At 43.4% G+C, this 24073-nt stretch overlaps 1 long non-coding RNA gene across 1 annotated transcript; it reads left to right on the forward strand.

Moving 5' to 3' along the window:
• Positions 1-479: 479 nt before the first annotated feature.
• Positions 480-17500, forward strand: LOC308188578. The gene is made up of 3 exons (XR_013945605.1): positions 480-989; positions 12555-12653; positions 16446-17500. It is a non-coding gene; the product is annotated as an uncharacterized lncRNA (long non-coding RNA).
• The last annotated feature ends 6573 nt before the right edge of the window (positions 17501-24073 follow it).

Here is a 24073-nt window from a genome sequence, read left to right on the forward strand (position 1 = left end):
GCTCTTGTGGTGCTTGGCTACCATTTTCTGCAACCTAAGCACTGTATGGTGAGGAAAAAAAAGCAGCCACAACCCCACTGGTGAGCAGAGCAAGAAACATGTTAAGATTTCTCCTGCTTGTTTTAAAGAAATGGAGCCAAAGTGGGGGGAAAGAATAGAAGAAGAATAAGAAGGAAAGGAAAGGAGAGGAGAGGAGAGGAGAGGAGAGGAGAGGAGAGGAGAGGAGAGGAGAGGAGAGGAGAGGAGAGGAGAGGAGAGGAGAGGAGAGGAGAGGAGAGGAGAGGAGAGGAGAGGAGAGGAGAGGAGAGGAGAGGAGAGGAGAGGAGAGGAGAGGAGAGGAGAGGAGAGGAGAGGAGAGGAGAGGAGAGGAGAGGAGAGGAGAGGAGAGGAGAGGAGAGGAGAGGAGAGGAGAGGAGAGGAGAGGAGAGGAGAGGAGAGGAGAGGAGAGGAGAGGAGAGGAGAGGAGAGGAGAGGAGAGGAGAGGAGAGGAGAGGAGAGGAGAGAGAGAGAATCAGCAGAGATTTCTTTAAACAAGGGGTCTGCCTGATCCCCAGCAGCCTAAAGGATGAGAGCCTGGAAATTGCAGATTTGCATCCAAAATGGATTTTGTTCCATTATCTTAGGTTCCAACTTTGTTGCTTCTTTTGGTCTCCTGAGCCAAACTCTCTAGCCAGAAAAGGATGTGTATCCCAAAGGGAGATTCCAGGAACATCCTTCAGTTGGATCTGTTCTGGGTTTTCCTTTAGGCTCATAAAGCCTCTGAGAGGTCAGAGCTTGCAAAAAATAGATGCCAACAAGAATCAACATTTCCAGAAGGAGAATAAAGATGCTGAGTACCAGAGCAAAATTTAGGGCAAGAGAATGATCAGCTGAAAAGGTATCTGCCCAAACCATGCCGGCATCTGGTGCTCCTGCCTGAGAAGAGGGATTGAGGGAGCACGTGTGTCCCCAGTGCCAGAATGTTGTACTATTGCTCCACCAGTCACCAGGTATGCACTCTTCTTTGGCAAATTTAAGAGATGTTGGGACTATTCCAATGGTTTGAGTTATGGTTACGTAGCATCTTTTTTTTTGCAATGATGCCAAGTGTTTGCAAGTTGAAAATAGAACCAATGTTAAGAACGACTCAGGAGAACACATGCTGGCAGCAAAAACACTGCAGGGGGAGAAATAAGTAGATAATAGTATTTTGACACCATGGGTACGCAGCACCAGCTGACAGGCATTGTAGGACAGCAGTCTTAGGCAGAAAATTTGTAGATTAGTGGAAAGTATAGGGAGTAATTTGAGCGTTACAGCAGGCAAATCAGGTAAGAGGGAGAAATTAATGCAGCAAGGAAAGGCTGAATTTCAGACTGACCCTTAGCAGATAGGGTTTATAGGATACAGTAAGCAGGATCTGGCAATGCTGCACTTCAACATATTGCAGAAGGCCACTTGAATAATTCAAACATAACTAATAAAACTGACTGATGGAATCTTCTGGGAATGGCCCTTGTCATAGGGAAATAAGGCAGTTTCATATACATCAGGTATTCTGAGTTGTAATTTTATTGTCACACATAGTGATTTTCTTAAAGGCCCAGCTCCTAGAGTCAAGGGACTTCTTGTAAGAATCTCAGCTTTCTATTAAAACCAGTACCAAAAGAAAAATCTACAGCCTTCACTAGTGCACAGGGAAATTTTAAAGATACAAACTCTAAAAGCTCGGAAAATTTTGGATGGTGAGCTAAAAAACAAAGGCCTGTCTCTATAGCAGCTCCTTATTTGGTACACAGAGTTTGGCTGAGAAATCTGGGATCCTCTTGGTTCATGTTGCAATAATAAAGGGGTTTATTTCATACTTGCTATTTATTGCAGAACACAGATCCACTGTGCTCAGTGACTAAAGATCATTTGTGGAGCCTTAATAGTCAACAGGAAATTATATTCTCATTTTGCCAAATCACTTTATCATGATGCCATTATGAAAAGACTGTTCATCTATTTTAGTGGTTGCTTAGGAGATGCGAGAAGGATTGGCCTGCAGCCACTTCCCTCTTCTGACTTCCCCAAGATAGCGCTGCAGCCCCTTACCTTCAAGCAAACCAGTGGACAATTGCTTGAAATCAAGGAGATTTCACACTCAGGCCCCTTTTGTGACCTTCTGTTCCTAAACTCCAACTGGACAGTAAACAGAGAAACTTACTGGCCAGGAGGATCGGGGGAAGAAGGTGTATTAATGAAACACTGAGAAGCTCAAGGATGGCAAGAAAAGGGCTGCTGAGGTGGTGCTAATTCTCTCGGGGACCCTTGGCAAAAACCTGCATTGAGTGGTTGTGTGGTGGACCCTGTCCTGGGAGGAGCCTCTGTTAGGAACCCTTCTTTAGATGTGAAATGGAGTAGGAGCAATAGGAGGACAGCTAGGGAGGAATCATAGCTGCCTAACTTTTCTTTTAATTGCAACTTTAGCCTTTAAATGACGTGGATATTCCTTTTAGAAAGTAAAGATGTTTGAAAAGTGAATGTAAAATTTTGACACGTTGTTTTAAGGTCTGATCTCACATCACTGAAGAGAAGCAAGTCATCAGTACAAAGTCTAGGAGATGTTTGCTGAAATCAAAAAACTGTTTTCTCTACAATTTGTAGCCTTTTCTTGAAGTTCTAGAGGAGACTTCCTTAAAATTTATATATATATATGTATATATTTGATTCAATCATTAATGTTCTGATCAGCACTAAGAAATACATAGCATGTTGGAAAAACAAGGAAGACTAGGTTTTCTTTTTTGGTCTCAGTACAAATGAGACGTGAGATGTTGAGATCTATTAGCTCTAAAACCTTGTGGGACATATTGACCAAAACGAAACAATTGAATTCACTACCTACTTATAACATGTTTTTCTCTAACTTAATCAGTTTTGATCAATTTGTCTTGCATATCCTGTTCAGTTACTGTACAGTTTTATTATCTAATAAAAGGCAAGAATTAAAATGCTGGCTTTCAGCATCTTAATTGAATTTCAATTCTCATCCAGAAATAGCTTGACACAAATCAAAGTAAAAAAATAATTATCATGTAAATAAGCAAGGCCATTCACTATTTTCTAACATAACTAAATGCAAATTATGTATCTGATAAATGTAAGCGATTAAATTGTTCTATTTAAATGTGCAGAGAGCTCAGGCTAGCAAAAAGTTACCAGATTTAGTGAAAGGCTATATTTAGTTTCAAATCAGGATGCTTTAATTATCAGCTAACAGGAAGCAACCTTTTTAGTTTAGTTTTGTTTTGTTTTCTGGTAATTTTTATGTGTTTTGGAAATAACTACAAATCTGAAACATAATTAAAACAGATTGCTCCAATCATCTTATTTTGCTATCTGATATTTTTACATCACACCATCTTGAACAGACATTATCACATATCAGTCTTGTGGAAATTTTACAAAGGTTTTTCCAAGTTCATGCCAACTTACTTTCATTACCCTTTTAAACTGTCTGGCTCTACCCACAAATGAGTGTGAGCTGTATCATCTCCTCTTTTCAAATTAACTTTTGCAATAAGTAACAGAGTGTCTCATGTGTTTGCTGTTTACCCTATCTCCTTGTGGCCAGAATCAAAGAACAGTGGAGACCCAGAACTTTCCGTATGTGTCCAGGAGCATGAAAGAGAAAGAGAGAAAGAGAAAGAGAGAGAGAGAGAGAGAGAGAAAGGAAGAAGGAGGAAGGAAGGAAGGAAGGAAGGAAGGAAGGAAGGAAGGAAGGAAGGAAGGAAGGAAGGAAGGAAGGAAGGAAGGAAGGAAGGAAGGAAGGAAGGAAGGAAGGAAGGAAGGAAGGAAGAAGGAAAGAAGGAAGGAAGGAAGGAAGGAAGGAAGGAAGGAAGGAAGGAAGGAAGGAAGGAAGGAAGGAAGGAAGGAAGGAAGGAAGGAAAAGAAAGAAAAAGAAAGAAAGAAAGAAAGAAAGAAAGAAAGAAAGAAAGAAAGAAAGAAAGAAAGAAAGAAAGAAAGAAAGAGAAAGAAAGAAAAAGAAAGAAAGAAAGAAAGAAAGAAAGAAAGAAAGAAAGAAAGAAAGAAAGAAAGAAAGAAAGAAAGAAAGAAAGAAAGAAAGAAAGAAAGAAAGAAAAAGAAAGAAAGAAAGAAAAAGGAAGGAAGGAAGGAAGGAAGGAAGGAACACCCTTTCTGTTCACTATAGTCAAACACTATCTGCTGCTTATTACAGACTTGTGAAACCACAGACACTCAATACCTAAAGGCTACAAATTTCTTTGAACTTGCTACCTAAGCTTTGAAGTGCCACTGCATTTGAGCACAGCTCTTTCACCAGACATGGTTAGGTGCCACATTTTCAGAAGACCTTGGAGTCCCTGTCACCCCTATCATTCCTCTAGCTCTGCCCTTTCCTGGTACAACGCTTCCTGTACTTCAGCTTTTCATGCTGTCCTTGGGTTCCCAGAGCTCGCGTGTAGGCTGCAGAACAATAGCAACTGCTGAAAATATGAAATGGAAGAAAAGAAAACATCTTGGTAAAACACTCACACGCTGGGAGTAGGATATAAAAATAAGAAGTGACAGCTCAGCTCTGGGGCCCCAGGATCTATGAGCTGTGGATAAAAACTACTTCTATTTTTCTTCTAGATTCTTACCTCTTGTTCTGCTTCTGAAAAATGCCAGTAAAGATCTAGCTCCTCTTTGTCATCATTCCTAGGAAGTGTATTCCTCCTGTGTCAGTAACACCATAACTTCTATTACCTTAACATCTTCTGGGTCCTTCTCCCTCCTTTTATTTGCCTCCTAGAGTTCAGTGAATAATTTTGCAATTATTTGTTTATTCAGCAAACCTAGCTTCTTTTTCCATTTGTAGACTATGCCAGAGGAGGCTGCAATTTCTTTAGGTTCTTTGTTATCTTATGTTACCTGGCAAGTCTTCTACAGCTTCTTCTTGTTGTCCATGGATTCTTTGTGGACTTTGAAGGGGCTATATGGCTGGTTGTGGTTTCAAGCACATTGGCCTGTAGTGATCAGCTAGACTGCCCGGCTTGAGAAAAATCAAGTGCATAGTCACATGCCACTGTTTGACCACAAAACGATCATCATCATTACTTTAAGTTACAATTGACTTTTACACTTAGGTCCTTCACAACTGAATGAGAAAGATGAACACTGAAGGGAGAATCTTTTACATATAAGGGTGTATATCATTGAAGGGGATAACTTTTCCATTATATTCAGAACAGGATAAAGCCCAACAGAATTCAGAGGAAGAAATAATGACTGAGAAATTATATTGCCAAGCTGCCAACAGGCTCTTTGTTACATGTTGCTGTATGCTCTATATAGGCTCTTTGCTATACATTGCTATCCTGAGGTGCCCTGGTGTTTTCTACATCCCCATCCCAGTCCCTGCGAATTTGTTGTTTGGCTGCAGGAGGTGGCTCTGAAGGCAAATAGAGCAGGTAGTGGCACAGGAAAAAGCAAATCCATCTTTGCTTTAATCACCATGTGAGTGTGGGTTGCCATACTAAGGAAATCCCATGAAAAGGGTGTCCCAGAGATGGTACAGTGTGAGGGAGGCACCTGGAAGGGATGTGCTTGGCTTAGCTCCCCTGCTCGGTTGTCTGCTGGCCCCACCTTGCTGTAATGAGAGGGTTGGTGGAAAGCACAGGTTTGCTGCTGGCTCCCATCATCTCTGAGATCCTTAATTTACCTTTCCAGTGATTAAAAAAGAGGCAGGGAGTGGAGAGGAATAGTGACAGTTTATTTGAACAGGCACTGACCAAGAGCCAGGGTACTTTGGGGATGGAAAAAAAAAAGAAAGAAAAAAAAAAAAGAGGAACTCCACCCTCTTACCACAGAAACGTCTCAACCACATCCCAAAGCCCAGCTAGCAGCTGAGTCCTTCCTCACAATGAGGAGCAGGCTGGAAAGGGAGCCAGGAGAAGTGGGATGTTCAGGGACCCAGATATATTTTTAAATGTGCTGAAGGTCCAGTTGCATAGTTTTGGGCTGGTTTTGTTGGCACAAGGCCCTTTCTTCCCCAATCGTGATAGAGCACACTTGCTGAGGAGTCTGCCCTCCTGTCAAGATGAAATTTTCTGGCTGACAGAATAACTCCAGGGACAAGTAACCAGCAGCATTTCTAACCATGCTCATTCTGCAGCCTGTCTGGCTAAGGAGACCCTCCTCTTATATGTGCTGCTCTGCGCACAAAAGCAGGACTGCCAAAGAGGCCCTGCCATGGGCCTTCAGGTAATGTCCCAGGTGTAAATGAAGGACTTCAAGACAGCCCTTCCTTCCCACACCGCTCTTAGGCTGTCGGGTGCCGCCAGAGCAGACCACCACCATCACACCATGCTCGATAGGCACTCTCTCCTTTCAGAGCTGTGCCTCAGGGCCTCTGCCTGGCTCGCTAGTCATAGAAACAGGCCACAGAAAGTACTGTGGAGAAACCACGGCCTCTGCTTGGCTTACTAGTCATGGAAACAGAGCACGGAAGGTATCATGGAGGCACCAAACCGATATGAGACATGAGCCATTGCCAGGCCTTGTGGAGGATGACAGTGTCTGTATGCAGGGTGGGAGCTGGGCAAGGCCCCAGATGTGGTTATTCACACTGGCCCTGTTAAGCCTACAACTTTCTATGATGTTTGCTCCCCTCTGACGACCATTCAGTGACCCAGATGAGATAAAGTCCCTGCTGTCAAGCTGGGGCTCTGCATCCTTGTTGCCCACAATTACTCAGGTTTCAGAAGTTTTGCTCTGGCCCTTTCAGAGGTGTAAGGCACAGTTGCTACACAAGAAGGCCAAAGTGAGGTGATGAAATCCTCCTCGTTACCCTGTGGAGGCTGCACATGCCCAGGCTGTCTCTGGCCACCCTTAATCCACAGGGAGGAGATGAGGAGGCACCGCGGGCACGAGGGGGCCTGGCCACTGCCTCGCAGGAGAGAGCTCTGGGGTGATCTCAGCCTGTGTCACACTGTGGAGGTGTGGTGCTTTGTGGTGATGTGGGACATCCTGTCACACAACTGGTGACAAAGCCAGGAGGGACTGAACTGCTAGAGAAGAAAAGCCTCGCTGTGTTTATTTTTGGCTGAAACAGGAAGGTTGCTGGTGAAGCTAAAAAGAGCCCAAGTAGTGTCCTTTCAGAAGCCTACTCCTAACAAACCACATATATTTTCCTCTATACAGTAAAAGCAAGATCTCATCCCTCACGTAATACGTTTTTGTGGAAGAAGTATTTAGTTAGATAGGAATTCCTTCACTTCCTGCTGAGAAGCAACCCCCTCTGGGAAGGAACAGAGCTGTCATTTAACAGCAAAAATAATGGAAAGAAGCACACATCTGAGAAATTAAACATGTGAAAGGTAGATTAAACACATCAAATCTGGCCAGAGTATCTGTGCAATAGACCTTTCCAGAAGAAGGAAAAACGGGACTTCTAAAAAACACTCTTCATTAGGTGCTTCAGTATTCAGCTCATCTGAAAGAGAGCATCTCCACCATTTCTAAATGAAGCCACTCGGCTGTTCTTGTGGGTTTTATTGTGTGCAGGGTAATCTTTGATCCACATGCTGATTAGGATTTTTTGTGCTTCGCATATGAGTGCTGCTAGAGCTGCAGACCTAAGATAAAGGCTCCCCAGCTTTTTGTCTTTACTGATTTTGGTTTCTGAGCAACTCAAACTGTCCAAGAGGGAACAAAGAAGCATGCAGCTTCTGTTGCTGATAAGTTAACATTTTCTCAATGGACCTATATTAATTGCTTTTTTTCATTAACAGTATGAGCAGGTAGATTTAATTTTTGAACAAAATCATGATTAGTAGCTGTTAGTAACACTGAGCCTGCTTCTCTGGGCAAAGTACCCCCCTTAGAAATCCCTGCGGCTGCAGTAGTTAAAGCCCTTTAAATACGTCAATCATTTTCCTCTGGGGAAAACTTAAAATCCACCCTGACACTGCTGCTGAGATGGCTGCAGCTGGAAGAGCACGTAGGGGCCTCCTCACTCGACACTGGAGGCATTTGTGGATCTGGGACGGAGTTGGACATCTAGTGGTAACGCCTGGGTATAATCCCAGAGCTCGCACTGGCAAGTGCAAGGGTCACATTTCACGGGTAAAGCAGGCTGGGAGAGGATCCACCACTTCTCAGCAGGGAACACACTTGTATGCTGCATGTATGGCCATGCACCTTGGTATTATGAGCCATCTGTCCTCCACTGACATTAGATTAAGGGAAAAAAACAGCTAGGAGGTAGGCCCAGGTCATGTTTCATCCAGAGAAGCAACATCTTTTAAGATTTGTGTTTTGATCTCTCTGCTTATGATCTCTTGTGTCATTATGCATGCTTTTTCCATGCTAATGAAGCAATTGGAGGAGGGTCTTAAACTAAGTAAAGCAACAGATATCGAAAGAGTTAATTTCGACGGCTGAGAAATTTAAAGAAATCTGAGATATTTCAGCTCCAGGTTTGATTGGTGCCAGTTATGACTGCAACCAGGAGAGTCTTGTGGAACTGATCTGCTGCTAGGAGCTGAATAATGAATGCACAGATAGAGCTGCCTTTATTAAAAGAAAATGTAGCAAAGAGCAAAATGATTCAGGTGACGTGAGCAGCAGCATAACCTGAGGGTTACAGACAGACTGAAATCTTTCTTATTTTTGTATTTCTCCACATTTCCTACAATCAGAATGGGAAAGTACCATTATCCCTTTAGAAGCACGATTCCAGCCCAACTCAAAATCTCACAGGGAAATTGCATGCTCTTAAAAAGGTTGGCTAGTTTCTACCTCAAAGAAACTCAGCTTAGGGTGCAAGTGTGAGCAGATCCTCTGAACCTGCAAGATCTGCTTCTTGCTACTAAAACCTACTTGTACAAAGAGATAGTGGTTTGGCAGTTTCTCCATCTGCCTGCAAACATTAGATTAGATAGGTGTACAGGGATTAGTAACATTTTACCAGGGATGAATTCGGTCCACTGTGTACCTGCCCACATTCTGAAAAAAAAGAACGAGTGTTAATTAGAAATTATATTAAGAGTTTTTGAGCACTTAGAGTAATTGTTTTCTTTCTATTTATTTTCAGACAGAGAAAATAAAAATAATGCTTAAATCAGAATAGCAGTTATGGTTTAGAGTTGTTGAAATCACATTCCCCATCCTCCAGATATATCAGAGTAGAGAGCCTCTATTTCCCTACCTTCTTTGGGAAGTAAACACATTTTCTGTGTACATTAATGCAGGGGCTAGTGCTCAGTCTCTGTAGCACCATTATGTGAACCCTATAAGGCTGCCGTGCAAACCACATTTGAAGTCCACTCTCTGGTGCAGTAAAATATTTGCTCCTTGGGGAGCGATTTCTCAGTCTCTAGATTATATTGAAGTGTGCAGTTTTAACTCTCCTCGGGATGTAGCTCAGCTGATCACCTGAAAATCACCTTGCCAGCCTTTTCCTGGCAGAAGCAAGCCCAAGATTTGTAACTGTCCAACAGGTACATATGGAGATGTTCAACTGAAAGGCCATAAGCTTAGGCCTGCTTTATCAGACTGCCTGCTTGGAAATACTCCTGTTATCTCGGCCAGGCAGAGGGCCTGGATGGCTGGAGCGGCAGGGTGGGTTGGTTTCCCCTGGAAGGTAGATGGGAACCAGGGCTTCCCCAACTAGTGGTCTCCAGATTGCAGAGGACTCCAAGTGCTAGGGGTGGAAAGGAGCAAGAAGTGCCAGTTGGCACCAGTTGGTCATAAGGGAAATCCCCTGTTGACCCCATTCTTGCTCTATCCTGTGGCCCTTTCACACACAACAAAGAGACACAAGATCTGAGTGTCAGGGTAACTCAGTCAAGGCTTCAGAGTCTGTCCGCAGCCCTGTTTATGCACTTCACAGCAGCTTGCTTACTTGGACATTCAAAAGAGATGGCACGGTTTCCTAATGACACCCTTAATTCTGAGGAGAGTTACAGAGCAACCCATCCCAGCGTCGATCAGAGAAAATCTGCACAAGAAATTCCATAAAAGCCTCACATTTCACTCTCTTGTCTCTGTCATTATGTCTTTTTAACCTAGCTGCAGTCAAGAGCTCCTCAGGGCAGGAACTATGTCTGCCTGTCTGCCTGGAAGGTGCCACAAACATTTGTGGCACAAGATGAACATAGTAGTGCTGCCTCTAGAAAGCAGGTACTTTCACAGGAGGAGGAGATAATCCAGCAGCAGCAAAAGATCCAGGGCAAAAGTATCAGTGTCCTGGCCAAAGGCAGCTCTATTGTGTTCTACCTGATGGAGAACTTGGAAAAAAAAAAAAAAAAGTAGTAGATTTGCTTATGCATATGTAATGTGATAGAGGTTTAAAGAAAGAATATTGGATGAGCAGTGAATTCACAATCAAGACATCGCTACATGAAGAGAGTATACACGGTTGTGGGTTTTTTGTTTTTTGTTTTGTTTTGTTTTGTTTGGGTGGAGGGGCGGGAAGGGATGAGAAAAAGCCCATTACCTTGAAAAAGACCCTGTAGCTTTCCTCTATATGTCTTGTCTTTGCAATCAGCCTAAGTTGCTGCATGCCCATCTCTGAGCCTGTCTCCATGCAATAAAATCCCCGTTGAGGACTGCTACACAGGAGTGCAAATGCAGAAGAACTCTAAAAGTTTATGCCTTATTACAAACTGTATTCTTCTATGGGAGCTCATTATAAGTACTTGTAACTAATTTCCTTGGATGTATTTTTAAAATAACATTTGAATATTTGTAGAGTACTACTCAGATGATCCCAAAAAGGCCTCTGAAGGAGAAAGTTGCAAAGGTTGGTCCTTTACTAAGTAATGGCTGTGTCTTCTAACATATAACAACAAAATGTTCTTGTCTTGTTAGTATTATCTTGATAATGATAACCAGTGCTGTTCTCGCTTTGTACAATATTGTTCCCTTAAACATCTGTTGCATTGTGCTGTGACTATACATCACCGTTAAAACAAGAAGGAAAGATTTTAGTGAAATTTATAAAACTCTGATGGAATTGGACACTTCTGTCCCCAAGGTAAAATCTGCCCTGGTCTTGGCCTCCAAAATGGGAGGAAGACATAGGATTTTCATCTCTGTTTATGGGTGTTACCCCTTCCCCTTTCTCCTCCCACCTTGAATAATCAGGTGAGTGCTGGTTTCTGCTGGTCCTACTGTTTTACTCTGTGAGTCTCCCAGCCATAGGGACGTACTGTATTTCCTGAACACTATCAGCTCTCTACGCTCCTGTTACCCAGCTGACCTCTTACATCCTAAAAAAGCACAATAAAACACTTTTTTTTTTTTTCTGTGGAGAATTGGCTGAAGGAAGCCATGTATCACAGTGCATCAGCAGCTCTGATGCCTTTTCCAAGGACAACAGAGTTGGGGCTTTTGCAATCCACTTCTGGATATTGTTGCCATTTGTCACTAAGGCCCCTCCAGCTCACTATGGTGCTGGCGTCATTTTACTGCCTCGGGCTCCCCGAGGCCACACAGGCAGTGTAGAGCACAGAGCTGGGATGGCAGCATGAGCAGCAGCTGGTGATCACTACCTCCTGTGCTTCCAGCATCCCCCCTGAAATCCCAGCCAGAGCCCCAGCATCACTGCAATTTAAGCAGCCTCTTTCTGGACAACAGCGTCCACCATGAGCTGAACCTCAGATGCTTATTCTCTGCAGCAGAGCAGTTCAGAGGCACAGCCCATGCTGAACTGCCGGAGGAACAGAGTTGTCCATGCCCTCTGGAGGTCCCATCTCGCTTCGGCTTTAAAGAACTGAACTGCAGCAACTCCAGGGTTGGAGCTGGAAATGTTTTTCCTGATGGATTTTCAAAGGAGTGGTCAGGGGAGGATTCTTCTCCCCCAGATGTGCCATGCCTACGTCAGAGCTTGTCATCTACAATATCTCTTTTTATGATCAACCAAAAGGAACAGGCAGTTGAAGGGCATGGTTCATTTCTTTCTGCTGACTATAAAGGGAGTCCATGATGATGAGCCTAGCTGCGAACGTCTGCATTCAATCAAGTTGAGGGAGATGAATTCCGTCCCAGCGCCCAAAATTTTTGGAGGCTCTAAACACTTAACCCCATTACTTAACATTCAGAAATTATTCCATGTTTTTTTTTAAGTTGGAAGCATTTCTCCTTTTTTCTGGCAAGTTCAGTCTCCCTTCTTGCATGCTTTGGAAAAAAAAAAAACAACATCATCTTGGCATCATCTCAGACTAAAATGGTGGATGGTAGTTAATTGTCTAACAAAATTGATTGATTAATTTTTTATCTATCTATTTATAACCTATGAAGTGCTATAGAAATGCCATGCTGTTGTCAATAATTAATGTGGTAACATCTGGTGGGCGCAAAGTTGGATCATCGTCCCACAAATTAAGGCATACTGTGTTAACTTGAGTACTATTTTTAGGTGAGTGCCACTCATTACGAGCCTTCACATACCAGTTTTGCTGAAAGAATGGTCTTGCCTCTAACAGCTTTTATTGTTGTTCTTGCCGCTGCTAAAATAAACGAGTAGCCCAATACTTTGCTTTCATCGGAGTTATTATGGATGTTCTCTGTGCCATTCTGCTCAGATTCTGGAGGCGCCCCAGCAAACTGGGATACCTGGTCTCCTGCCAATGTTCCACCGAGCATCTGTCCTGTGAGCCTCTGCCGTTTTCCCTCCCCAAGAGGTAACTCCTGCGCGTGTGTGTTTGTAATGAGAGGCATGTGGCTTTATTTGATAAGTCCAGAGAAATGTGTTGTGCATTTTGGGTTCGAACTGATCCCTCCTTTTCAAGGCTGCAGGAAGTAAATCAGTCATGTTTTAAATGATCCCACGCTCCAGCTGCTGCAGATTTGGAAATTGTTAATGAATGCTGCTCACAGCGTTATCTGCTAGTGGCCATATGGCTCTGTAGGGAGAAACTTTCATCCTGAAGTATTTTGCACACCTTCCTGCTATACTTGCAGCCATCACTGGGCTGGAGAGTGGCAAACAAATCATGTTCAGAAGTCAGTGTGGGGCAGCTAGGCATGAGGGAGAATTTTTTTCTGTTTTTACACAGCCTATCAGGGAAATTTTTTTTGTCTTCTGTGCCACTGCAGAGCAGACTTTACAGGCCGTGTTTCCTAATGACAAGTGGACAGCGTTCTGCTTGGCATGCTAATGCAGAAGACAAATATTGTCTGATTGCATATTCTAACCTGGATACCCTCTGATTCCCTTTTTAAAGTGCAGCATCTTTTGGAATGAATGTCCATTCCTTCTCCCCTTATTCCAGTGCCAAAATCCTATCTTCTGTGTGTGGCTAGTATGAGGCTTTATGATACTTGCTGTAGACTATTCAAAAATATGTGTTAAAAGGGACCTCAGGCATTCATTTCATCCATTGCTTTACCAAAGGAGAATTACCTATATCTGGATCATTCCTGGCAGGTATTTAGTATCTCCCTTTCTAAAGTTTATTGTGATGGAAATTCACCCTTCCCAAATGATCTACATCATTGCATTGCTAGACTTACCCATAAAACTTGAATGTCTGGCTTGAAATCCTCTCACTGCAGTTCACTACATGTCCTTTCCCCGGCATAGATCTTAAGAAAGAATTATTCTTGTCCTTTTTGCAGTGGTCCTTTTATGTGTCGGAGACTGTACTTCACTTCCTCCTCATCAGCCAATGTCGTCTTCTTTAGATTAAGCTAGCCCAGCTCTTTCTGTCTTTTCTCACAAACTGTGTTTTCTTGACCACTGACCTTCCTAGACTCTGCCCAGTTGATCCACAAAGGTTTTGAAGTGTGGTGCCAGCTGTAGAGCTGAGTTCATACCGATGATAGTGCTGAAGGATTACTTCCTAAATCTTACCAGGAGTCTAGCCGTATGGTCTTACAGGTTGTCACAACAATGTGATGTTGATGATTTACAATCTTATTTTGATCCAGTGGAAAACCTTCCCATCCACTCTTTTCTCAAGTCCATCTCTATAGATCTGTTAAATAGCTGGCAATGAGTGGTTACTTTTCAATATCTAAGGGACTTGCTTCACTTTGGATGTTACTAACTTTGCACATAGGATAGAAGAAAAAACCCCCTGTGGCTCCCAGATATACCTTATAAGAACAATCCATGATATCCTCGAAATGATGACATCAATTTGCATAGCTGTTCAAAAATAGGACTCTCCATGTGAGGTCCTTTTAACCCCTCTATGAAGCTTTCACCCCATCTTGGCTGACACCGTCCGGGTCCCTGGCAGCAGAACAGGGCTTGCTCCAGCAGCGTGCGGGTCAGGAAGGGGTCAGCTTGTGCTGCAGCATCCCATGGGTATGAAAGAGAGTTTTGTTGCCTGTCCTGCTGGGATGGAGGACTCAGCATAGTTTAGAGGGAGAACACTTATGAGAGCCCTTTGTTCAAAAATCTGTGGCACAGTTGGCGTATTATCTTCCGTCATTGCTTCACCGTGCAATGGAGAGCTGCAGCAATCCCTTTAACATTTCGCTGCAGCTCCAAGGAAAGGCCCCTTTGAGTGTTGTTCCAAGGGCTCCGGAGCAGGCCAACAAAAACAGGCAAAGATGATTAAACTACAGACCGGCTGAGGTGAGCTTGACACAACTGCTGATGTTGGGGTCAGCCAGTGCTTGTCTTCCTTCCAGAGGATTTCTCCTCTGGCAGAGGAGGGCCCTGCCTCTATTCACACAGCTCACCACCCTGAACTCTGCAGCGGCCCAGGGGAGGTAGATAACATCCAAAGGGACTGCCCTGCCACCTTCATGCCTAGTAGTGTGCATATGTGGCTGGAGGTGTTTGCTCAGGGGGAGGTCCTAGCAAATGCCCCTCTTCCCCTCTTCTTGTTCTCAGACAAGCTCTTTGTCCTCCTCATGCCCTGCTTGGAAGAAAAAGAGAAGACAGCCCTGCAGCAAGGCCCAAGACGAAGCAAAATTGCCAGCCAACACTCCTGATGTCAGGGCCAGGCCAGCTGGCAGACAAGGAATTGTTGGAGCTCACCTCTTTGGCAAGCTACATGAATAGTGTGAGATCCCTCACACACAGGCCTGTAGATGTTCATCATGGGTTAGATGCACATCCCCAGAGGACGGTGCTTCACACAAGGGACATCCCTGTCTCAGCCTGTTCAGTCACAGAGCTGGAGTTGGGGAGAAGACCTGAACTGTATGGAGAGGCTTTCAGGAATGTTAATGCCCTACTAAGTTTAAAATAAAATAAAAAAAATATATATATATATATATTTTTTTTTTTCACCAGAAAATCTCTAACTCCTTTAAAATGAAGCTAGTTGCTGATCTAATTCCAAATGCTCTCTGCTTAACTTGAAAATGATTTCTGCAATGCTTTGATCTACACCCAAAAGCCAATGGGAATAGCACCAACTGCTCAAACAGGCCAAGGCCAAGAAAGGAAAGGATCCCCACACCAAAAAAAAAAAAAAAATCCTAGTTCTAGGGCCGCCACCAGATCCAACCTACACCCAGGCAAATTCACAAGCTCTTAGGACTGCTTCTGTTCAAAAATAACAATAACCTCTAGAAGGTAGTGTGCTGTTGGGAATGTTTCCCTTCTCTTTCTAGATCACTCTATCCAGCCTTCTAATTACAGCTGGCTAGATTATTTTTACAAATAAATTATCTGACTAATTCAGCCCTTTATCCAGCTCATGAATCATTAGCAAACAGACTTTGCTTTTTGTTGCTCTTGGTAATTATTTCATGAATGGTTCATGCAAATAAACTTGTCTGTGGGATGTGTCTGCAGCTTGCTCCCCTCTTCTGTTCAGGGCGTCTAAGTGGCTCCCTAGGCGATGCGTGCTCTGCTTTCCTGCTCTTGCACTGTGCATCAGAATCCTTTTAATGACAAGATTTTGCCTTCCTCGTGCATGAAATCCCCCCGCCACAGCTGTGTCCCAAATACTACACGCCAGGCAGAACCCCATTCACACCAGTGCTCATGAATAAGAGACAAAAGGGAGTGGGGGAGGAGTGGAGCTGAGCAGCTGTGCAGAATCTGAATAAACATTCAGCAATTCCCTTTTCTGCAGCATCTGCTGTCTAAGTCCCCTTCTCAAGCGCAAACAGCACATGAAGTGTGTGCAGGGTGTGCTAGGAGATGGTGGTATACTGCGTTTCTCCAGGGGTTGGCCCACAGAAGTTAATATGGTCCTATAACATTTCCAGACAGAAATGAAGATCCTTCTGATTGTTATAGTGTGTATGTATAGGGACTATACCTTCACACCTTATGTCCCTAAAACGTTCTGATGGGATAAGGCTCTATCAAGTCTGTTCTCTGAGGTGAATGGAGCCTGGCAAATCTGAAGGAGCCAGAGGAATAGCAGAAGCTTGTGTGCTAGGGCAGCTCTGGTTATCGTCTTCCATGGAATCCTCTCCCTAATAATGACCAGCCAGATGCATTTTAAGATAACATAAAATTGCTGACTATTCATCTCATGCTTTCATGTCTACTTTGATAGGAAATGCCCTCCTGACCCCAGCTGGTGATCCACTTGGATCTTGACACATGACAACTGGTAGTCGTGGTTGTTTTCACCTGCAGGTAGCCCTACAAATTCTGTTCTTCTGCACATGTTAGCCTCCTCCTCTCCACCTGCCTTCAATTTTCTCCTAATATACCTTGCTCCTCTCTGCTGAATCCACAGCTTTTCTGCTGAGAGATGTGTATCCTTTGTGCCCGTGTATTGCAGCCTGTAGCCCAGTGCAAAGATAGAATGTTTTCTGCCCTTTGCAAAAAAAAAAAAAAAAAAAAGTGTGATTATCAATTCATGCTTAGCCCTGAGGCACTTGTTCACAAGATGTTTGGAGTGAGCTCCCTGTGATTCTGTGTTCACATTCTGTTTAACTGTTCTTCCCCTTATTTACGACCTTTATGGTATTTATCTGCCAGGCCCTGAAGGCACTGACAGACCTTAATTACCCCGGCCAGCTTACCTGGGCCCTCCACCCATGCACCCTCTGCCCAGCAGCCCAGACCTGAGCTTAAATAAAGCTCCTGGTCTATGTTGCCTGTGCACCTGTGCTCAGCTTTGTCCTGATTCAGTGAGTGGTATTTCTGCAGGGATGCTGGCCCTGCACTGCAGAAAGTCTTTTCTCTAGCTCTGTGTCGAGCTCTGTCTCTGGTGCTCCTGCTTGGGTTCCCTGGTGGGACACTGGACCTGACTGATCACCTCACGAGGTGTTTAGAGATCAGAAAAGATATAGAAACCTGCCTGTGCACCAAAACGTATGAAGCCTCTGAATTCAAAATAGTATGATTAACCTCAAATCTTTTCCACTGAGCAGTAGCCGTAAGTGTCTTCTGTCTAACAATGGCTATCTGTTGTGGGCAATCCTGTCTTACTGCTCTTGAGGAACTGTCTGCATCACAAAAACGTCACCACATTTGTCCCATTATACCCAGCCTCAGCAGAGCGGACGAAATGTTGCTGGAGCCTGTCCTACATTTGCAGTCATCTACCCTGTGGAAGACAAGGGTTTTCAGTCTCAACACTTGTCAGGCTGACATCTTTCAGCAGCAATAAACTCAACAAAGAGAATGAAGGGTGCATTATGGGCAATTAACCTGATTTCAGGCTATATATAGCCCCTGTGTGCACGGTAGCCATTCACAGAGGGATTCCCACCATGGTATTGTGACTTCTATTGCACCTCGAGGTGGGAGAGCATCTTGCAGAAGGATTACGTGAGCACGCTGTGCCGAGTTCATCAGTCCATAAAAAGCCAACAGAGGCAGCTATCTGTTTTAAGAGGCTATTTAGTTCTTTTTGCTTCCAGAGGGTTTCGTTTATTAATGTAGTTAGAGTGAGTTGCTAATACATTCATCAAACGCTTGCTTTTCCTTTTTTTTTTTTTTTTCTGGGCAAAAAACTAGTTTTCAAAGGAACGGATGCTCATGAGAAATGTTTGTTCCCTTAGAGATTTTAATTCTTCAGAATAAAAAAGCACCTGATTCATCTCCAATTTTTTGTTTTTTTAGGCTGAGGAAGGGGTATTAAAACAAACAAACATCTTTCTATTAGAACTGAAATGGAATGAAATTGTTTGATATGACAGAAAAAAAAGTCTACATGAAATGAAACAGAAAGTATGTTTTAGTGTTCATTCCTGTCCTGGTTTTAGCTAGGACAGAGTTAATTTTCCTCCTGGTAGCTGGTAGGGTGCTATGTTTTGGATTAGGATGAGAAGAGCGCTGATAACATGCTGATGTTTTAATTGTTGCAGAGCAGTGCTTACACCAGGCCAAGGACTTTCCAGCTTCTCGCTCTGTCCTGCCAGCGAGCAGGCTGGGGGTGCAGCAGGAGCTGGGAGGGGACAGACCCAGGACAGCTGACCCAAACTGGCCAAAGGGGTATTCCATACCATCTGGCGTCATGCTAAACAATATATAGGGGTGGCTGGCCGGGGTGGGGGGCCGGCTGCTCGGGGATAGGCTGGGCATCGGTCAGCAGGTGGTGAGTGATTGTGTTGTGCATCACTTGTTTTGTACATATTATTATTATTATTATTATTATTATATTTTCTGTCCTAATAAACTGTCTCTATCTCAACCCACAGGCTTCAGTTTTTCTCATTTCTCTCCCCCATCCCAGAGAGGGACGCGGGAGGGTGAGCGAACGGCTGTGTGGCATTTAGCTGCCGGCCGGGTTAAAACCACAACAGTTCCTAAAGGAAACAAAGTCGGTGGTGGGGAAAACTTTGGAAAAAAATGAAAGTTGTACATTTGTGGTGAAGGTCATGTGTGGAAAATAGCCACCATATTTTATTAGTCCTAATGAAAGGTAAATGGACTTGGGGAAAGTGATAGAAAGTTATAGCTACTGTCCATCATTTTAGTCTGCTCTCTGGATGTGAATTTCACAGCCAAGGATCCCCTGCTGATATTTTTTTTCTAGACCTGTGGCTTCACTGACTGAAGAATGCTTTCAAAGTATAGATTGCAAAAAGTGAAGCTAATAGCAAGACTGCTGTCAGCTAAGAAAGCATGCTGGACTTTGAAGATGTTCTGTCATCAGAGCAGTGATTTGGGACCCTGGCAACAGGAACTGTCAGATAGCTCTTACTGAGTTGCAGACTCTTATATAATGCAAATTACTGTTGTTCCCACCACCCCCCAAAAAAAATAAAAAATAAAAAGGATGATAGGGTAATTTAATTCAGGTTAAAAGGGACCTCAGGAAGTCCTCTGGTCCAATCTGCTGCTCAAAGCAGGGTCAACAGTGAGGTCACACCAGGTTGCTCAGGGCTCTGTTCTGCCTGATCTTGGAAACCTCCAAGGATGAAGCCTGCACATGTCCCATCAGCCTCATGGTTAATGGTCTGAACCAGATCCTCCAACCATTTTTTTCTGCATCTGATCATAGCAGGAGAATGTGACGCTCAACGAGCTATTCAAAGAGGAACTGTTCCTGTCAGATAACAACCCTGCTGACTGACCAGCACTTCCCTGCTGTCTCACTGCAAGATTTGCATGCAGTCACTGTTAAATGATCAGATTCTTTGGTGATAAACATGAGCAAGATCAAATAACAGGCATTTGCATGGAGTCCTAGCCTCCTAAGGTATCACTTTTGTAGATGCATGTCTGTTAAATCACCTCTGCTGTTTGCTGATAGGTAAACTGACATCAAATATGTGCTGTGAATAGTTTAAATTCAGAAGCACAACTGTTCTTATCCCTAAAGATACCCTCAGTGTTAAAGATTCATATTTCATATTTGCAAGTCTGTTGTGATAGCTAAATGCTTGTTATAAGCACCTGGGGAAGATTTCTGTGTGTAGGAGACCTGTCTAATACATGTGCTGTCACAAGTGAGCAGCAAATTTCTGCAGATCCCTAATGTTCCTTTTTCAGTCATGGCTGTGATTACTCTCAGGACTGGGTATGTTCTCCCATGACACCAATAACTTCAGGTGGCTTTGAGTAGTCAAAAAAAAAAAAAGGAAATTAGGAAATTAGGTGCAAGTGTCGTCATTTAAATAACTGTCTCTTTTTAGTATGATTAAATCCTGAGTCAATTAGTGGACCACACGGTGTGACTATACATTGAGAAAGAGCAATGGATGAAGGCAATGGATGGTAAGTTGGATGCAAAATCATCTTACTGCCTGTTTCACTCCGTGAGACTCATATCCTGTAGGTGAGGATGATCCTTGTTGTCTAGAAGACACTTAGTCTTAATTATGTCTACATTTTTCATTTATTTCTTGTCAATTGGCTCTAGCAGACAGCTTCAGCATATAACCATATACTCTTTTATCTACACTGGCATATGCCAAGATAAATAGAGTCTAAGGGCCTGTAAGTCCAGAAGCTTCATCCTTAAGTCCTTACCAGAGCAGAAAAATCTCAGAGTCAGCATGGAGGCTGCTAGCACTCAGTCCAAACCTGCCTCTGAGGGTATCTGCACTGCTGCTTTAGGGACAACAGGCATCTGCTCCTTATACCTAAACATATATGCTCCCCTACTTAAAGGCCAAGTGCAGCTTTTAGGGATCCAGGAGCTGGCAGAGAATGGCATGCCAGGAGGTGGCCAGAAGGAATCAGTTACTTTTGAATTCCTAAAAATTATTGCTTTTTGTTTTTCCGGAAGATACATCACTTTTTCTTTTTTTTTTTTTTTTCTTCCTTCCTTAAAATGTTTTTTTTAAGGCATAACAAACTTTTAGCCTGCAGAAGTGATTTATTCCAAGGGCTGGTATATGCACAGGAGAGAATCTTCCACAGGCAAACTTTTCAAAACAAAGTCCCAAAAGAAAAAGAAGTTTCTAATACCTAATCTAAGTGCTGCTGTACATATTCTGGGACTGATTTCAGGAATTCAGTTTTCATATATATATTTTATGCCATCATATTTATGTGATATTAGAAACAGAATCCTAGAAGGTTAGAAAAGACCTCCAAGATCGTCTGGTCCAACCACCAATGTCACCCACTAAACTATGTCACCAGGTCCAACCTTTCCTTGAACACCACCACTATACTACAGATGACCCATATATTTTATATGAAAAAAGAATCCTTTGTTAAAACAGTAGCAGATACTTAATGGTAAAATCCACCTACAGAAATGGTTATTGGCAAAGAAAAGTCCTTCAGCATTCCCTCCTTCAATGTATCTGAACCCAATATAAGATATTTGCATTTTCAGCTAACTGAATTCCACCTCTATAAATGAGATACAGCTACTTTGAAAATGTGCAGTAACACAATAAACACCAGCATTTTTGAAAGTCACACTGAAAGTCAAAAGTTCAGCTGCCTGAAAAGCCAAGATGGATGTGCACTTTTGGCAACATAGAAGTTGTCAGATGTGCTACTTCTCCAAGGGGAAGGAAGGGATTATACCTGAGATCTTGCATTTCAGTGTATTTGAAAGACATTGCTTTATCCATTTAGTCCTCTGGCATCAGCAGTAAGAAAGCATGCGTGAAAGAGATTACTGAAATTATAAAGACATTCAATAAATCAATAGTGTGCTTTCACTCAGAATGTTGTGTTCAGTCCTAGTCACCAGCCCTCAAAGTGATTGCAGAAGAAATGGAAGAAGTTCAGAGTCTGGTGACATGAATGATTGTCTGCCTGGGAGGTTACTGTTGAAGAAAGATTGAGAAGGATGTGATCCATTAGTTTGAAGAAGAGACATATAAGAATTGTTAGGTTAGGGGAATATAAAATAGCAAATGGAAGAAAAAAGTGGAGTTAGCACGTCCTGGGACTCTTTCCTTTAAGACAGACACTCTGAAAACTCCCAGCCTGGATCATTTCGGGGAGTGGTTTATTATATATAATAGTAATAATTGTCATTTAATACATCCACATTTAATGCTGTTTGTTTTACAGACAGGTGTAAAGGCGGGAAGCAGTGCTCAAGCTCAATGTCCTGCAGGACCGTTGTCACCACTCTCAGTCAGCACAAGCCATCACAGAATGAAAACTCTGCCATTGCAAACGTAGGTTTTTGTAAACATTTCTGCCAACACGTACAGAAGTCCAGTACCCTTCCTCCTTCCTCTGTCTGCTTGTTTTCATCTAACGCTGCAACAGAGCACAAGTTTTCAATGACCTGTTCATTAGGGAGAGCTGATTTAGGTCCTGTGACATGTAGGGCTCAGTGAGATGGTTCCTCTGAATATGTCAGACAGAATTCAACAGCTGAACTCTCTCTACCAGTGTGGTGGTTTTTGCCTGTCTTTGTTCAGATACTCCGAAGTCTTTCATAGTCTTTGGTCTTACATTATGTGGGGTCCAAGTGAGGGAGGGGTCAAGCCTTGTTGCTACGTGGCACTTGATCAGTTTAGAAGAAACGTTGTGGTATAGTTGCTTTTGTTAGCAGGGGCTGGACTCAGTCACCTTGGAGAGTTCTTGCAATCATATGTTCATAAATAATTGCACATCTATCTGTAGAGTTTTCCAGCTGGCTAATTAGCAAAGCCTGTGTGATATGAAACCCTGCAGCATTTTGCCCCATTGCAAGCTAAACTTCTGGTCATATTCCCAGTTTCCTCTGCTGTGGATGGAGCATCTGACCCATGGGACAGTTTACTCATCTTAGTTTCCTTAAGTGTTATCCGCTGGTTTTTCATTCACGATGACTAATATCTCATTCCTCAGCTGTCCTGCTGAAACAAAGGGAGCCACTCCTGATGGAGCAAAGCATGGCTACATGCGGCGGGAAGCAGTGAAATTTGCACAACCTAGCTGAAAATGCAAATTTGTCATATTATCTCAGAGTCTGGTAGAATAAATCCTGACACTTCAGTCCTGAAGGCATGGAGCACATTTGCACAAGGAGGCTCTGAGTGTCCATGCTTTGCCCAGAGCTTAGGCAGCATGAATGGTGGTGACCATGTCCTGAGGTGGCTCCCTGCAAGATTGCTCTTTAAGCACTACTGAGGCATGTTGCAATGCAATGCAATGTTTTTCCATCTGTTCTTAGTTGGGATATCAGCACCCCATCACTCTGAGGGCCATAAAAGGGAGCAGTCACCTGACAGCACCTCCCCATCAGCCCAGGGTTTCACTCCAGAAGCCCCTGCCACTATCAGGGGACCCCCAGGCTTTTGTGACAAATATGTTTCTCTTCAGCCACACTACAGTTAAATCTTTTTGCCTCTAGTACTGCTGACAATCCAGCCATGATTAATACTGTTCAGATGGAGCCGAGCTCCTCTTCCATGTTATCAAGCAGCCAGCAGTATGAAAGGCTGAGGAAGCAGCTGATGTGTCCCTTCCTGTGATGTGTTCTCTTTTAAATGCTTGACTCAGCTGAGAGGTGACCAAGCATCTCCTGAATGACTTGCATTGGAGCAGGCACCTGAGCTTTGCCTCAGTGGAGGGTGACACAAGTGCTGGTGCTTGACAGCCTGATGCAAACAAGAACAATGTCTGGTGTTGCACTTAGTGATAGTAGTGCCAGAGACTTGTGACTGAAAGCCTAAAATAATGATAAGCATGGATCAAGAGCACATTTCTGATAGAGGTACATGTGCTAGGGAGATATTTTTTTTTTCTTGCTTTGGTTTGTTCCCTGTTGGCCACTGCTGGAGGTGTACCAAGAAGTGTAACCAACAAGTCTTTCCGCTACAGAGAAGGTGGGCAGGTGCCTGTCTTGCTCCAGGATAGACAAACATTGTCTCTCTCCCCCTGGCCTCCTCCAGGAGGAGTCTGCTGTGGGTTGGGAACCATTCATCAATTGAGTCAACTTCCCTCTCCTGGTGACCCCAAAGATTTGATACTGAGGCATCAAACCCTAGAATCTGTGGGACTGGCTCTTTTTATAAGGACAAGATCTTATTTCAGGGGATTATACTGAAATTTTAATCTCATTTTGTGTTTCCAAACATCCTCCCCCATGTTATCGTTCTATCTATATGTGTACAACTATCAGCATCACAAGAACGCCTGTCTCAGATTTATTATCTGCTATTTGACGTCCCCTGCTGCAAAAATTTTTCTCCCTTCTAACAGTCTGTCCCCTGCTCAGCAAATAGCCCTGGCAATCTGTGCCCCAGGGAAACTATAGAGGAAGTATCCTATTATGATGGACAGTTGCTCATCTGCCTCAGAAGCTCCTGCTAGCACAAC

Source organism: Anser brachyrhynchus (assembly GCF_964034855.1).
Source record: "Anser brachyrhynchus genome assembly, chromosome: 1".
In the NCBI taxonomy this organism is placed as follows: Eukaryota; Metazoa; Chordata; class Aves; order Anseriformes; family Anatidae; genus Anser; species Anser brachyrhynchus.